At 40.4% G+C, this 17,812-nt stretch overlaps 2 long non-coding RNA genes across 4 annotated transcripts in view; both read left to right on the forward strand.

Annotated features, from left to right (window-relative positions):
* LOC147523122 (uncharacterized) overlaps positions 1-9,375 on the forward strand; it is a 30,997-nt gene extending 21,622 nt beyond the window's left edge. For both annotated transcript variants that reach the window (XR_015215708.1, XR_015215710.1), the window contains exons 2-3: positions 7,840-7,901; positions 8,607-9,375. This is a non-coding gene — a long non-coding RNA (uncharacterized LOC147523122). The remainder of the gene's footprint in view (positions 1-7,839; positions 7,902-8,606) is intronic.
* An 899-nt stretch (positions 9,376-10,274) lies between these two features.
* Positions 10,275-17,561, forward strand: LOC147523123 (uncharacterized). Of its 2 annotated transcripts, XR_015215707.1 has the most exons (5): positions 10,275-10,438; positions 10,585-10,688; positions 11,722-11,828; positions 14,462-14,560; positions 17,335-17,561. It is a non-coding gene; the product is annotated as an uncharacterized LOC147523123 (long non-coding RNA). The 2 variants fall into 2 exon arrangements; XR_015215706.1 differs by lacking the exon at positions 11,722-11,828 and having other exon boundaries at positions 10,282-10,438.
* Positions 17,562-17,812: the final 251 nt, after the last annotated feature.

The raw sequence follows: 17,812 nt of genomic DNA on the forward strand, positions 1-17,812 counted from the left end.
GCTCCTGCTTTGGTGACCAAAACCTTGCTTGGGTTGACCCTTAACACAAGGTAAATGGTATGGGATACAAGATCATGTCTGAATTTTAGTACTGTGAACATGAGGGACATGCACTCTTTCTCAACTGGTGGTTAACGGTGATCTGCCACACCATCATTAGAAAAAGATAATACTGAGCTGACTGTAGATGCTCGCCTGTCCTTACGTGACTTATCTCCCTTACCACTACTTTGATTTGAATTTAGAGACTGATACTTAACTATACATATATGGACCGCTCCTTTATCCTTCAAAGCATTCTCTCGCTCACCTCTCTCTACCTTTTTATGAGAAAAACACGCTGTTTGAAAACAGTAGAGGTTCATTCTCTGTTTTCGTGAAGCCGGTGCTTAATCATGAGCATTTTATGGTATTGGTGATTTGATTCCCCGTCACAAACTTCACACTTCTCTCACCTTATAATACATATACCTTCAATGTCTGGAGAAGAAGACATCACATGTTCTTAACATTTGGAGAAACTAGAGACTACAGAATGCATCTCAGGAAGTTTCCCTTGAAGATGAAATGGGAACTGAACAGCAGTATTCAGCGTACATTTGGTGCCTAGATCAATTGATCTGTGGATTCTGTAAGATGTGAGTGAGATGAGAGTTTAGTTGTTGTACGAGAACAACCACAAATTGCACTAACTGGTACTTTAGTTCCCTTGTTCTGATGAGAGGGATGCCCAATTGGAGGGGGGAGAGAAGTAGGTGGATGGATCAGGTTCTCCGTTCTTTGTCGAGTGAAAAAAAAAGAAGACTAAAATATGAGTTGGGGAAAAACTCTAGGGATGAGAGGGTAGAAGACTTCTTGTAGTTTATATTGTAGGTCCAACCTTAAATAGGTTTAAATGAGTAATGGTTAGTAAATGACTAAATTACTAACGGCAGGTGTACGTGAGTATATTTTAATGACCAGGATTCAATAGCTTAATTACCCCTGCCTTAGGAAGGTAACACAGAAAAAGATCTGTTACTACCTTCCTTAAGAAAGTTCACATAAGATGACTAGACAACTTTAAGTGGTCGTAAACTTCAAAACGTAGTCTGGAAGTTCATTTGAGGAGGCCCGTCATTGAGTTGTAAAATGACTGCCACATGCTATTTTGCATCAGAGGTAAACTACTTGCATTTTTATTTTATGTTTTTTGCTTCTTGTTTTTGTTGCTTGAACAATTTTTCTGTTTGCCTATTATACTATTTAACAATAACTCGTCACGTGTACAAGTCTCAGTTGTTTGCTTAGAACGTAGTGCATAATTGCAAGATAAGTTTCATTTAACATGTCTGAAGTCCTTGACGGGTAATCTCAATATTTTATCACGTTTAAAGTGCGTTGAGATATTTTTTTTCATCTTTTTTCTTGTTACTGTTTCATTTAACATGTCTGAAATCTTTCGAGGTAGGTTTTGATAGTATTAAATATCGCAATCGTCAGCATTGAATCTAGGAAGGTTGTTCACTTCCTATCTTGCTGCAATATGAACATGCTTTTTCTGTAAGACTAATGTAGAAACTTTTATCGATCGTCACTTTGTGTACGGTGTTATATCAATAGTATTACGTGGTATCAATACTTAATAGAACTAAACATGGCGTCCTTATGCATTGTGTTGGGATGCCTTGGTTCTTATTTTAAATCGTGTGATCATTCTTTAATGGGTTTTGTCGGTTACTAATTGAAGCTGTCTGTTATATTTGACTCTGAGCCGCCTGGGAAACAGTTTACGAGAATGTTCTTATGCAGCTTATCTATTATGAGCTAATGTTTTACTGGCTCTGTGTATGGGAATACATATAGGAGTATATGACTAGCCTATTGGAACATCATATGTAACGTTTAGAACCCTTTTGTTCATTTATATCAGAAATTTAGTGAGCTTGTATTCACGTAGAACTTCAGTAACCTATTCCGAGTTTGTCTCTTTCTACTTAGATTACTGATAATCCTCTCCATTTGGCCACCCTATGTGAACTATAGAGCAAGGATATATAGTAAATCGCAAGACTTGAAAGGGTACATAATTAAGAGAAATTCACAGGGTTTGGAAGAGTTTCTAGTTTTTTATGTTTTTACTGCAAGGATTCTTTTGTTTCTACTTGCATTTCTCATGTTGTTTCTGTTGCTGGAACAACTTTTCTGCTTGCCTATTTAATATTTATACTGTTCAACGTAAGTTGTAACGATTGCAAGACTTTCTGTTGTTTGCTTAGAAGGTAGTGCACAATTGTAAGATATGTTTCATTTAACATATCTGAAATCCTTGCCAGGTAATTTAGATCTTTTGTCACGTTTAGCATCGGGTGAGATGATATTTCTATATTTGTTTTGCTTTACATTTCCCTTACTGTCTGAAATTCCTGTCCGTTAGATTCTATTAATATTCATTAGCGCCATATTTACCGTATAGTTTAGGATGGTTATTAACTTATTATCATGCTGCAACCGAAACACGCCATTTTTGTAAGATTAATATATCTACTTGCATTTGTATTGTTTTTTATTATGTCTGTAGTGTTATATCAATAGTTATTCATGGTATCAATACTTCTTGAACTAGAACTGACGTCTTTATTCGTTGAATTGGAATGTCCTAGTTATTTTACCTTGTGTGATCATTCTTTAATGGGGTTAGTCACTTAGTCTTATATCAATAGAAGCTGTACATTATATTACACTTTGAAATGCCTGGTAACCTTATTGGCTTATGCAATTGTTATTTTGCGACCTTATTTTTTATGAGCTAAGATATTGCTTTCCCTCTATGTATGGGCATATGTTTAGGACTAGCCTACTTTCAACATCTTATTTAATTTTTAGAACCCTTTGATTCATTTAAAGTCAGAAACTTAGTGAGCTTGTATTCAGGTAGAACATCCTGAGTTAATTGTTTCAGAAGTTTTTATTAATCCTCTTGGCCACCCTATCTGGCATACAGAACTAGGACAAATAGTAAACAGCGAGACTATTTGTCTTTCATTGCATGTATCGGCCTAATTCGTGACCCTCAAGATGACATGTCTTCGGGACCGAGACAGCATAAGGTAGAAGAAAGAGGGAGCACGTGATCCAGTTCGCGAATCATGCAAGGGGCGCGGAATCTGGAGGGACGCGGAATCTGAAGGGGCATAGGGACCAGTGCATCTGTAGTGGACGTATTCGTGAGATACAATGTTATAGGTGGCAAGGGGGTCGATGCAAGCATAAGGAAGAGGAGTCATGATGCAGCCGGATCAGTCCGCGTAACCTAACCGCCTAACTGCCGAGAATCGCATAATCGCCGAGAACTGCCTAAGCTAGCGAAGCGCCTAAGCGCGGAGAACGCCATATATAGAGAGAGAGAGGTGAAGAGAAGGGAGGAGAACTACGGCACAGCTTGATCCTCCGTGAAGGGGGTACGTAGGCAACCCAATGGGTTCAGCTGATCCATGAAAGACATGTAAGGTGAGAAGGTATGAACAGGGTTCATACAATGGCGCCGTCTGTGGGGACCGAAGATGACCTCGTCTGTGTTTTCTACCGCATCAAAGAGGAGGAAGCTCTCTGAATCACCTGTCTTCCACCTCAAAACAAAGAAATCACCCAATCTATGATTTGAAATGTGTTATTTGAATCTTTATGTTGTTTATTATGTTTTGATTCTGGTTGGATGATGATTGGTGGTATTGAGGGTGGCTGTCAAAGCTTTGAACCAAGCATTAATGGCGTCACCGGTCCTGATTTTGTTGTTGTAAACTCTTGTTGTTGTGATTTGAATTGGTTGGTTTGATGTGGGTTGTTGATAGTTGCTTGGGTGCTAGAGAGTGGTGCTATGGAAGCTTTGACAAATGGTAATAGCGGTCGAGATCTAGATTGGGGAGAGATCTCGACAGTTGTTAAAAGGGTGTGGTGGGTTAATTAAAGATGTTAGGTTTTAGATGAGGAGTGAAACCGTGGGTATGAGGAAGTGAGGAGTGGCTAATCCGGTGGTGGGTGGTGGTGGAGGGAGCGGGTGAAGGAGACGAACCTTAGTTGGGCTTTGGGCCCAAGTTTTTAAACCGGTTTCTGTGGGAAGCTTTCAGAGATCATTCTAGATCTCCGTTTCTTCTTTTTTCAGTTTGGGATTGTCTACCGCCTTGGCATTGCCAATGGAAGCACCAGCATTTTTGTTTACTTGCTATCCTGGATTTATGTGTATGCCGTAGTCGGGATTTATATAATCGTATCTTCTGCTCGGGAAAAATATGAAGCAAAGCAGCACATATATTACCGGCTTGTTCAATTCCTTGTCATTGTGTTCACCATCTTGGTAATTGTCGCATCTTTGCTGAAATTCACAGCCTTAAAAGCTATGGATCTTCTCTCGCCGTCTTGGCATTCATCCCTACCGGATATGGCGATATCAATTGCCCAGTGTTTAGACCGTCTCTGCGATTATCTTGTAATGTGGGATCTTGTGGTTTCCTTGGCTAGATTTTATGACATCTTTGTTTTGCGGTGATAGTTATGGCCCCAAATTGGCATTTCTATCTTGGATGCCCGGATTCCAATCGATCTTGACGGGATCCTCTTTAATGAAGCATTTGGCGGGGCCTCCACATATCTCGTGATTCGGCCAAACAAAAGAACTAACAACATTTGAGGTACAAACTTTATGGAGCTGGTGGGTGCACATGAGCGGGCTTTCGGGCCAAATGGATTCAACAAATGAGAGAGGGGTAGTAGGTATTTGAGAATGTTAGAAGTCTGAGAAGAAAATGGTGCTTTAGAGGAAAATGAGAAACATCGGCGAAGGCGGCGTGCGGGGAAAGTGAACGGAGCTATAGGATCTGTTGATATGCTCTTAAATGCAGCAGAAAAGCTGAAAGATGAGAGAGGTTGACTCAGTACAAAAAACGTAGAAAGGCATACACCGCGGCAGGTAACTCTTTCTTTTACCGTCATGTACATAATTGACGGACGAGTAGTTACACTGGGGGCAAGCAAGCCTTGCCCCCGGCCTTGGCAGAGATGTATGTAGGGACAGATTGGGATTGTCCCCAGACCGCGTGGTATTCCGCGAACCTATTCGTTCTAGGAGGTCGCGGACCATGAATGAGAAACGTGGTGGTATACCTCAGGGTAAGACGAATGGTACACTATTTTGAGCACATGATTGCCATTATATTTGTGACAAATAGGTATGCCGAATTGATGTTCCTCGTTAAAACTCACGTATTATTTGTGCAATACTCGAACATGAAAGTTTCAGGTTGCAAAAAGAGAAAGACTTGCGGTACCGTGGAACCGAGCGGAGTTCGAGCTGGTATTGGGAGATGGATCCATCTCACCACATCTACTACCTTATTTGCATACACTATATTATCATCAAAGAGTTTACTGTCTACATTAAATGTATATTGCATGTTATAACATTGAGTAAGACCAGAGTCGAGCCCCGTACTAGCTATACGGGGAACCTCGGAGTTTTTGTTTAGTTTTTCATTTAAAAGAGAGGAAGCTTGTTTTTACATATTGCTAAATGAGCTGAGGAATGATAGTTTGTGTTAAATGTTGTATCAATGAAATAGAGAGCATACTTCTTCAAATTGTTTAATGAGAAGTGGGCTATGAACGAAAATAACTTGGGGGCAAACTGAGCTGCCCCCATCAGGCTTCACAGCTGACCAAAGATAGCGGGGGGAATGAGCCCTTCGCGGACTAGATGTCCGAATCAAACTTGGGGGCAAATTGAGCTGCCTCGGAGCCAGAGAGCGGGGGGGATGAGCCCTTCGTGGACTAGATGTCCGAATCAAACTTGGGGGCAAATTGAGCTGCCTCGAGCCGAGAGCGGGGGATGAGCCCTTCGTGGACTAGATGTCCGAATCAAACTTGGGGGCAAATTGAGCTGCCTCGGAGCCAGAGAGCGGGGGGGATGAGCCCTTCGTGGACTAGATGTCCGAATCAAACTTGGGGGCAAATTGAGCTGCCTCGGAGCCAAAGAGCGGGGGGGATGAGCCCTTCGTGGATCGCAGATGTCCGAATCAAGCTTGGGGCAAAATGAGTTGCCTATAAGCCAGAGAGCGTAGGGGATGAGCCCTTCGTGGACCGCAGTGTCCGAATCAAGCTTGGGGCAAAATGAGCTACCTATAAGCCAGAGCGCGGGGGGATGAGCCCTTCGCGGACTAGATGTCCGAATCAACTTGGGGGCAACCCGAACAAGCTTCACAGCTGATCAAAGACAGCGGGGGGGATGAGCCCTTCGCAGACTAGATGTCCGAATCAATCTTGGGGGCAACCCCAACAAGCTTCACAGCTGATCAAAGAAAGCAGGGGGGATGAGCCCTTCGCGGACTGTATGTCGGAATCAACTTATGCAGTGAGTTCTTTGAAGGAGAGTTGCTGGCTGGGTTGAGACACATCGCGGACATGCTAGTGAGTTCAATGAAGGAGAGCAGGGGCAAGTAATTGTAACGTGAGAGCAAACCGAGTCACTGTCGATGACACCGCCTAGTTCAAGGCTGTGGAAAAACAAACTAGGGGCAAGCTATCTGAAAATATTCCGTGCTATCTGAGTGGAGCAGGTGGGAGGAGCTATCCGTGGACCTTCTTGTCCAAAACAAGCATTGGTTGGACACACCCTTAAACTAGTAGGGGCCAAAATTTCAAGAGATGAGTTGAGAAAATATCAATATGAGCCAGAATGATATAAATGGAGACATATTCAAACTATTAGATAATTAGAGATGGCACAGAGCTAGTGTTAGAGGATTATACAAAATTATGAGATCACGTCATGATACTGCGAAGGTTTGGAATTTAAGTACGTATACAGGGGACGTCAAGGTCTTCTCGGGTCCACCGTCTTCGTCGACGGACCCGAGAGGGGGCATCTGTATCGGCCTAATTCATGACCCTCAAGATGACATGTCTTCGGGACCGAGACAGCGTAAGGTAGAAGAAAGAGGGAGCACGTGATCCAGTTCGCGAATCATGCAAGGGGCGCGGAATCTGAAGGGGCATAGGGACCAGTGCATCTGTAGTGGACGTATTCGTGAGATACAATGTTATAGGTGGCAAGGGGGTCGCATGCAGCATAAGGAAGAGGAGTCATGATGCAGCGGATCAGGTCCGCGGTAATCTAACTGCCTAACTGTCGAGAACTACTGTCGAGAACTGCATAACTGCCTAACTGCCGAGAACTGCCATATATAGAGAGAGAGAGGTGAAGAGAAGGGAGGAGAACTACGGCACAGCTTGATCCTCCGTGAAGGGGGTACGTAGGCAACACAATGGGTTCAGCTGATCCATGAAAGACATGTAAGGTGAGAAGGTATGAACAGGGTTCATACATTGCAGTTTCTGGTTATATTTGCATGGTCTCTCTCTCTCTGTATAAAAGTAATCATCTCTGTACATGTGCGTACCAATTTAAATTTTAACTACTACTGAATCAACATATTAGAAAAACACCATTCAGTGGAAAACTTTCACACTGTTGGAATTCTATTACGTTTGTCAGTTGATATTTTGTACTGTTGTTGGACAATCGAAGTTATGTTCGTGCAAAATCTGAGGACTGGGTGAAATATTTCCATGGATATCGAGTAACTGTGGGCGTTTGACTGGTTTTGGCATCGAAGGAAAGATCCTTTGAGCATGGTAGAGAACTTTAGTACCGCCCAAGTTTTACAGAGATTAGAACTATAGCATCTTAAGGCAAATCAAGCCAGTGTCTCTGGTCACTGGGCAAACACCAAATATGAGTTCAAATAATAATTACTGTAGGGATTTCGTACCAACTTAAAACTGAGTATGTCAACGGTTTTTGCTCAGGTGAGTCGAGGAAAGTGATTTGGAGTGTGACTTGCAATTTGATGAGAAAACTAGGGGCGTATGTAAGTCTTTTTTCTTTGTTTTACATATACAGACCAAGGCCCGAAGAGCAGAAGGCTTTTCCAAGTTATGTGATCCTGTCAATAATAATACCTTTACGGAAAAAAATAAAAATAATCCTGTCATTAACATGCTTGCCCCTGCCTTTTATAATCCCTGAAGTAGAGAAAAATAAAATACACAAGGTTTGCATTCTGCATTTTGACAGGGCCTAACATTGAGACAGTGCCGGCCCTGAGGCAAAGCCACACAAGCAAGCGCTTTGGGCCCCCATATTTTGGCAAAGTAAGGGGCCACCAGTCCACCACTAGAGTCCACTAAAACAGTTTAACACACCTTGCAATATACACTTACTAATAATAACAATATAATTATAGGCTTAATTGTAGCTTATATATGGCTAATGAAATTATTAAATCCACTTGCTATTTCACATATTACGAAGTCAAAAGATGTATAATATCTTATTTGTTACATAAAACAAAAAGAAATTCGACTAAAAAGAGGAGATAACAAATAATAACGCTAGGCAAGAAATGCATCGATTTTTGTTTTTGACATGTGAATTTATATATATAGGGCCACATTTTAAGAGTTGGTTTGGGGCCACCAGAAACTTAGGGCTGGCACTGCATTGAGAACACTATTCGCCACATCAAATCGTCTTTTTCTGATTACTGCAGGCTATCTTTTTCTGATTACTGCAGGCTACTCTGCTAACAAAATTTGGGCCATCTGAATCAAACACAAAGGAACTGCAAAAGGTCATTCTCCTCCAGAGATGAACGCCAGTATTATGAATTGGATGAGTTTATTAAGTGGGAAATATTCAACCATGAGCCAGTACAGTCGAGCAAAGATTAATGACAGGAGAATCTAATTACTGTGAAGACCAACTGTAATATAAAGTACAGACGGAAATAATTACTTCTTGTATCTTTTCATTTCATCAAGGTAGGAATTATGTCAGTACTCTTTCGGAGATAGACGAGGAACCAAACTCTGCATCTTACTATTACATTTTAAAAAACACTAAATCGTTCTAAAAGAACAAAGTAATCTATTAAAAAAAATGAACTTGATGTTTCATCTAAAACAGGAACTCCGAATCCGAAAGTTCTAAAACCTTGTGGGCACCTATTGGTTTTACACCTGGTCGAAATCCATTTACTTCAATATACCTGCATCAAGACATTAATGACAGTTACTTGAGCATATCAAAGGAAAAAAAGGAAGCCATAGGTACTTGCAGTTACTTCTAAGATTTGGACTTGTTCTATTCCCTCTCTGAAGTCTGAAGATTAAGAGCAACTCACATTTCTTTCAGGAAAGGGTGTTTGTACAAGGCATCTGGAATCCTTCCTGAGAATTGGTTGTGATCCAAGTACCTGAATTTAATGGAGGGTAAATGCACAAGTCGGAGAATAATGAAAATACTAGGACAAGCATGTAAAAATGACCCTGCTGACTCCAACCATCAAAAATATCCCTTGAATACTTGAAAGGCATCTTTAAGGATGAACCCACCACGTGCTCAATTACTAAAGATGATTTAGCGCCTAGCAAAATCACTTTGCAAGCCATGTGTCAATGAAAAATGGAAGTCGCGTTACATCTATAAACAGACCCAACTTTTTCTCCACCACTGAAAAGGTCTTATGACTCAGATGTGCATCTGATAATTGGTCAGATATATATAGATTAGGCCCAGACATTCTGAGGGAACTAGTCATAAATTGTAATTTACATGCTTTATACTCTAAGCTGGTGGTAAAGAGTTGGCGTACATAAATTGATGGATCTCACACCTAAATCTTACAGATAAATATTTGGCCTAAACAATTGACATAAGGTCCGATCTAGATTTTTCTAATCACATTTGTAGTCCTCACTGAGCTACTTGGGAATTTTTCTCATAAGGCAAGTAGGCAACAGAGCAAGATAGGAATGGTGTTGCGGAAATCAATTACAGGTATACAACTACAGTCTCCAGTTTAGATGATAATGTTTAGATGAACACACCAATGTACTTCCATTCGCTCTGTATGCTATAGGGATCTTTATAAACACTGGCGGAGATTGAGCGAGTCGTGATGGTGATAATGTCTCAATCCAAGGAGGAAATGTCACTTATGTGGTATAACCACTCTCTCTATGTACTGAACACAAAAACTTGACTTTGATAATGTACACTGGTTATCTTTGGCATGGCTAAAACTTATTTCCCATATATAATGCTGATCTTTAATTTATATTTTCTTTGTATTTTTGGATTGTGAATGAAAAATCTTGTTTGGGTGATTGTGTCCTGAATTCCTAGAGGCTACAATGCCTACATTCAGTGATTCAGTTACAATGCAACGAACTAGAGTCTAGAGCTTAGGCCATTAAGTTGGGCGGGCATAAAACTAAAAATTGGGCCTTTAGAGCTCCATATTAGGACCAAAAACCTCAAAACCAGCCCTGCGAAGTGCGTTAAAAAAGAGAGGAAGAAATCGGTCGGAGCACATCACTGCTCTATTTCTTTCAATTGGGCAAGGTACCTATAGATTAATTCCTATCTTTAAGTAATAACTGATTGTTATTATGTTTTCTAATTCTTAATACATATACAATAGATTGAGTTTATGAATTTCGTCAATCGGAGTATATCAACATAATTTATTTGCCATCTTTAATGGGCAGGATTGGATTATAATTGAAATATGAAAGGAACGATGGAAGGAGAAACAAGCTCGAGTCGTGATGGTGATAATGTTTTGCCTGAAGATGTCGTGTTTCAAATTCTAGTATGTCTCCCTGTGATGTCTCTTTTCCGATTCAAATCTGTCTGTAAGTCCTGGCGCATTCTCATCGAAAGCTCTAATTTTATCGACCAACAGCTCAATCATCATAGTCATCAGTATAGCAACTACAATTTCGTAACATTGAGTCCTCTTCGCCACTATGGCCCCCCTCCTATCCGTAGATGTATTAACCTCTGCTTGCGCTCTGGTGACCGGTTTGAGGTCACTGCTGAAGTGGATTTGCCATGCTTACGTGTGTTATACTATTATAATATAAACATGGTGGCATGTAACTGCATTGTTTGTCTACATATTAAAGACACAGACCACACTTATAGCAAATGTATTATGCATGTTTCTCTGTGGAACCCTGCAACCAAACAATATAGAGCTCTCCCACAATCACCATTCCCTCCTCCACCAGTAACTAAATCCATGTATTGGATTTGGTTTTGATGTTAAAACCAATGATTACAAGGTGGTAAGGTTTTTCATTTTGCCTGATTCTCCTGGTGTAACCCTAGCTGAAATGTACAACTTAAGTACCGATTCTTGGACAACTATAGACACTGGTGTTTTACATGTTGATTATATCAGTAGTGATCCTAAAGCTCCGTACCGTAATGGTTCTTATTGCTGGTTTGCAAGTAAAGGTCATCCTATCGAATCAGATAATGGGGAGATATTCAATCCTTTTATTCTTTCATTCGACTTTAGCAGCAAGGTATTTGGAACTATGTCATTGCCGGAAGTTGATGGTGTCAAGTTTGATACCTATCCACAGTTGGCTATTTTAAGGGATAATCTTGCATTAATCAATAAGGTGGACTTTAGCTATGAAATGGGTGCTACCCACTTTGAAATCTGGGTGTTGAATGAATACGGCGTCAAAGAATCTTGGACTAAACTGTACAAGGTTGGCCATTTGTAAGATCTAGTCCGATAGGGCTTTCGAGAAATGGAGATAATTTTTTCTTAACAACTGAGTTCAAGCCTTGCATCTACAACTTTCTTACCCAAAACATAATGTATCCAGTTCAAGAAACTTGGGGCGATGATACTGCTTACAAGGGTGCCGTCTACAATGATAGTCTAGTCTCAATCGACAAAGGAAAGGGTGCAGCTAATAGTACAACTTGTGTGGTATGACACTATCTCGTTTCTTAACTTTCGAACTGTTTTTGACACATAAGCTTGATATAAAAAAATAATTTATGATTATCTAGGCAAAAGCATTTGCCAAACAATAACTGAGATTGAGTTTCTTGTGTTTTGTGGCTTGGGGTTTGATTCGACCGTGGTGAGTAATCAACTAAAAAAACACGGATGATTAAGAAGTGGGACTACATTTTGGTTTTTTTTGTTTTTTTTTGTTTTCTCTCTGCTTGCAAAGAGTCTTAGACTTGTTGTTTGTGTACAATTGTACAAAGAATACAAAGACATCCTAGTGTGCCTCCCAAACAAGAAACTAGCTCAGAAATTGAAGCTAGTAAGTTTTTTTTTTTGAAGCATTTAGAGGTTAGGCTGACCTCGACCTGCATTAAAGAAAAAGAGACTCATGTTCTCAAATACATTTTCCCCTGTGCGTCCTCCTTTACCATTTCTGATATTTCATAGTCTAAAGGAGGTAGGAAATACAAAATAGAATTCTCATGTTCCTTGCTTAGCTTTGAGAAGTAATCAGCAACTCGGTTTGATTCCCTGAACACATGTTTAAAATCCACCCATTCAAAGTGTAACTTCAAGCAGGCAATAGCAGCCACTATGTTGAGGCAGTACCAAGGCGGCTCCTCTGCTCCAGTAATAGATCCTACTGCTCCCTTCGAGTCTGAGCATACACAAATCCTCCTCGCTCCTATCTGGATTGCTCCCTTCATTCCAGCTTCAATTGCTAGCAACTCTTGGGTGATAACCGATCTTTTAGTCGAGTTCCCTGTAAACACTAATTTGACGGCACCGAATTCATCTCGAATAACACCACCATACCCATTTGCGTCAGCTGAAACTGACCCATCTGTGTTGACCAGTAAATCCCCTGGTTGCGGCTTGGACCATTTGCACCACACCGGAGCGCGAACTGTGAATTGCACTTGGATACCGATCCTGTCCAGAAGTACCTTTGCTGCTACTGTTCCAGGCACTTCGGTCAACATGATTTGTAGATACGTCTTCATCTCTGACTTGATCTTTGCACATACCTGCGCTTCTGAGTGCCGCTTCTGCTGAAATTTCCTTAAGTTCCTCTCTCTCCAGATGGCATATATTGTGGCAGAGATTACTGCTCTAGTAATCTCAGATTCAAGCGAGGCATCACGACACATCCTGAGGAGGCTGTACCATTCAGCAGTCGATGCCTTCACTTGCGTGCTCAGACCCAGCCAACCTTTGACACTAGACCAAACCTCTTTTGTATACGGGCAGTCGAAAAAGAGATGCTTGGAATGCTCCCTAGAAGCATTGCAAAAGTCGCAAGTTGGAAACTGACAAGTTATTAGAAGTTACATCAAAATAGAATCCCAATTCCATAGTCCTGGATAGTCATCCACTTAGTGAAGGCTTTCCTGTTTCCCATTCTAAGAGTAGCTGACATCAACAATTAGGAGATTTAAGCCCATAGCCTCATGATCTAATACCTTCCTATTCATTTCCTACCAAATAGCCCAAAAAGTAGTTTTAGGAAATGTGTTCCGCCAACCACTTGGTCCGCGGGTGAGAGAGGGGGTGGGAGAGATCGTGAGAGATTAACATGTCCTTTCGGCATGCTTTACTATGATTCCAAGCCTTGTTGAACGATGAAAGAGAATCTCCCAAATGCTAGATGAAAGCCTGCTAGATATGAAAACTAAATCAATGAATGATTGCTCAAGAATATGGAAATTGAATTAAAGTTGTAGTTGTTTTGGAGAAAGCCTATTTTTATGTATCATTCTTATTATTGAAATAAACAGTAAGGGTTTTGCTAACAAGAGGGCGCCATGGGGGATGTGTAGTAAGTGTCTGTTCTACATGGATTAAAATCATTAGATCTGCCACATTTGTATTGAAAACTTGACAAATTCGTGCAAACATACTAATATAAAATCGAGGGATGATTTTTGAACGAAATAAAGATGCATTAGAGAGATAATGGGTATGGTTTTTTTTAATAACAGTACTCTTTATATTTTACACTACTCTTATGGCAAAACCTTTAATGAACTCCTTACAAATGTTATATTTTATTCTCCTTGTCACTTCTGCAAGATACACCTCTCATCTAAATGGTTGACTTTTGCATTGGTAGTTAAATAGATCACATCCTTTCAATATGTAAAAGTGTCTCCGGGTATTCTGTTCTTTATTTCATTTTTCCGTCAATGGCGTTTGCCTAACGTTTTCACCTTTTGTTTTCACCTTTTGGTCCGTGAAACCAAGGCCCAAAATATCGCCGATATATCGCTGATATCTCGGTAAATTGGTACACCGATATCGATATTTCCGACATATATCCACCGAATATTGAACATTTTTTTTCCGATATATATCGGAATTTCCGATATGAAACTTTATATTGCTGATATAATCGATATATATCGGTTGACTTTTTGACCATTTTTTAATATAAATCCGATATTTCCAATATATTTCCGATATTTTTGATATTATAATTCCGATATTTTAAATAGTTTGGACAAAAAATGGATATATCCGATATATATCGGTTTTTGGGTACACCGATATATGAACCGATATCGAAATTTTGGGCCTTGCGTGAAACTATATCTTTTCAAATGCAGGTGGATGGGGACAAACTTGGAAATTTGTTGATGGACAATGGTAGTGGTAGTGGCGGGTAGTGCAGACTAGACTTCCGAGTTGTTAATACCAAGTACAGAGTAATGTTTTACACCTTTGTGAGCTTTAATTAAATATTGTATTATAGAGTTGGTCACTCTCTTTACTAATTTAATGAGGGTGCTTCTTATTTTTTTTCCTCCCATTAGTTAAACTCCACTCCTATATAACACGGTATCAGAGTCTTAGACTAACTCACTCTGCGTCGCAGTTGCTGGTAGTTTGGTTTTTCACACCATAACTCGTCAAGACATCACGTATGTGGTTCACATTGTCAATCGGTTTATGGCCACTGTACCTCTGTTCAGTAGGCGGCTGTTTTCGCATCATCCACTGCTATATTGGACTTTTTTCCGCGTCTTTTTTTATTCTTCCACTTCATCTTTAGAAGTGTTTACTCTGATGTTGAGTGGGCTGTTGTGTCAGTGACGAAACTGAAATAAATAAATAAATATGCTACTGGTTTCTGTGCTTCTTGGGGGAGAGCTTAGCTCTTGGTGCATCAGAAAGTAATATGTTGTCCTTCGTTCGACCAGTCTCTCCATCACACTAAAAATAACCCCACCTCAAGATTTCGTTGGCTAACTTTTTCCTATTATTTTAATACAAGGACCTGCCTTGTCTAAGTATCCCTTTCCTTTGGAATGGCAGGCCAGATCTTGGCCTACCCTCCCGGTACTCTCTGGTGGCTTTCCTCGTCCTTGTGGTTTCACTTAAAGGTTGAGAGCTTCCTCCCATCTATAGGCCTACTTCACAAAATCCTTGCAATACTTCTTCCAAGCAGGGGCAGGGACCTCCTTAGACATTATAATGTGGCCTCCTGTGCTAATATTGAATTCCATTTCTCTAGGATTTTCCCCTGCACCTTCTAATAGCATCTTCCATTAAACTACACGGGGACGATTGCTCTAATTCGTAGTGTAAAATGCCACTGTCATTGGTATCTTCATATTATTAAAATCTCCCGAACTGGGGATATAGGATTATATAATTAGAATGCCTCTTTTGGGAAATGGCTTCCACCATTTCTCAATCTTGATGTCAATTTTTTTGGTTTTGGTTTGGGACCATGAAAATGAAGTGTTTGAATATACTATTGCATATTGCATATACTAAAAAGACACAACTGGTGGAAGTGAAACAGGAAAGATACTAGAGACTATCATAATTAGAACGATTATGGCTATGGTGTTGAACCCTTATTGGTGAGGCCTCTAAGGTGCCCCATGCAAATTCCAAATTGTAAGCTCGCACATCATTCCCGGTCTATTATTTGAAGCATTTGGTATTGTGGGTTGGGGGTGGAGGAGAATGTGTCGGGAGTATCTATAAATTCCGGGTTTATATTCCATTGTTGGAGGACATCCCTTTTTTAGGATTTTGTATGATACTTTTTACTTTAGAACATATATTAACTCACATTTTTTTGTCGATTGTTTCAATTCTAAGTTCTTGTTTCTTTTAGTATCTTCGGTAGTTCCTATACCTGTCATGTTCCCCACTCGAGACGGGCTCTAGAAGAGAGAGCTCTTGCCACACAGCTATAAGACACCTTGAAAGGGGGACTAGAGCACGTCTTTCATCATTTTTTTCTCATAGGGGGGAGGTGGACCTGTGACCTGTATCGGTAGTGGTTTGATGGGTCCAGAATAGATAACCTCTTTTATGATAGAGCGAAAATCCCAAGGCTCACCATTCCCCACTACAAAATTCTATTGGGAATCCGCATTGTCAGAAATACGAGGTATGCAGATCTGTTTAGATGCTCATTTGCTCACGATTCATGGACCCGAATAAGAGTGGTCGTTCTGTTGCACTTAGTCGAGTTGATGCACTTAGTCGAGTTGATGCAAACGGTTTCTGGTCGGTCATATTTTGAGTTGTGACAAATAATGAGATTAAGCTGGGCTAGTTTTTTAGCACAGATGGTGTGCTCGCCAGTTCTCAGCCATCCACTTCTATTAGCGCTTCCCTTTCGGACGCGCCGTCGTGGTTCGGCCTTTGATACCGGCTCGTTGTCCCAAGGGTTGGCCATCGAGACTTTAATCTAATGCCATCGCCAGAGATACCATACAGCGCGGATCCTACTTCTGGCATGAAATTGTTGGAAGCCGCTGCATTGTCATTCATCAAATATGGAATGCCCATACAGATTGTTCCTATATTGGTTCCGTGATGTAGTCTCAATTGTCAAAGTTGAGTGTCTAGTCAGGTAAGACTAGTCTTATGATTCCATCCGTGAATTAATTAAAGTAGCTCTCCTTCTGGATCCCCGATTCTAAGAGGGCCTCAACTCCGTACAGATCTCGATCCTAGAATCCTCTAGCTTCCTACCCTTCACGTCCATAGGGCAAATGAACCAATTGCAGAACCACAATCTCTATCTCAGGTTCGTATAAATTGGAAACCACCTGTCTTTAAACAGTTGCGTCTAGCCTTTTGGGGAGGGAGCTACTAGCAAGTGATCTCTTCTAGCTGGAGTGAATTTCTGGTTCATTTCCGGCTTCTCCAGTTGAGCCAGGGAAGCAAGGCACCTTTCCCTACTTATTACCTTACCTTGCCGAGCAACTGACAACTTTTTCAAAATTTATTCAACCAACTAGAATGGGATATTTTCCACATGTCTTCATCTAGAATGGGATTTTCACTAATAGACTTTGGATGCAAGTGTGATTTTCATTTTTTCTTATAATGAACTTTGGATACTCTTTGCTAAATTTTGGTAGACAAATAGCCATTTGGAAGGCTCAATTTTAAGTATTTGTGAATTTTACAGCTCAGAGTTTCATGCTGGGTGATTTTTGAAATGTTGCAGATCACCTGGCTGTATGGACTTTGGATATCAGTGCAGTCTACATACTTCAGTTCTACTGTTTTTTCTTCGTAGAATGCACTTTTGGTTGTGTTTGTTTGATTTTGCTAATTAAAAAATCCTTGGGGAAATGGATAATGTAAACCTTTTCCTTATGTTAATCCTGTATTTCTTTTTTCCTTCGGTTTTTGAGTTCACAATCCAGAAAGTGTATCATTGGGTTTTACTTCTATTGTGCATTTGTGCTTCATTTGGATTGCTGTTAATCTTTGTTTCGTTCATATGCAAATTTAAGATAATGGGTGTGGCTCTTGAAAGAGCTTTGTTTGCACCCAAAGACTTAGTACCGGATGAAATAGTGGCCAGCAGGGAAAGTGTTGATGTTGTCAAGGTTTATTTAGGACTTGAAGTCTATCCGTAAACGAGTGGCTCTGCAAAAGCTAAACAAGACGTCTGCCAACTTGTAGGGTTATATAAGTTT

Source organism: Coptis chinensis, chromosome 1 (assembly GCF_015680905.1).
Source record: "Coptis chinensis isolate HL-2020 chromosome 1, ASM1568090v1, whole genome shotgun sequence".
Taxonomy (NCBI): domain Eukaryota; kingdom Viridiplantae; phylum Streptophyta; class Magnoliopsida; order Ranunculales; family Ranunculaceae; genus Coptis; species Coptis chinensis.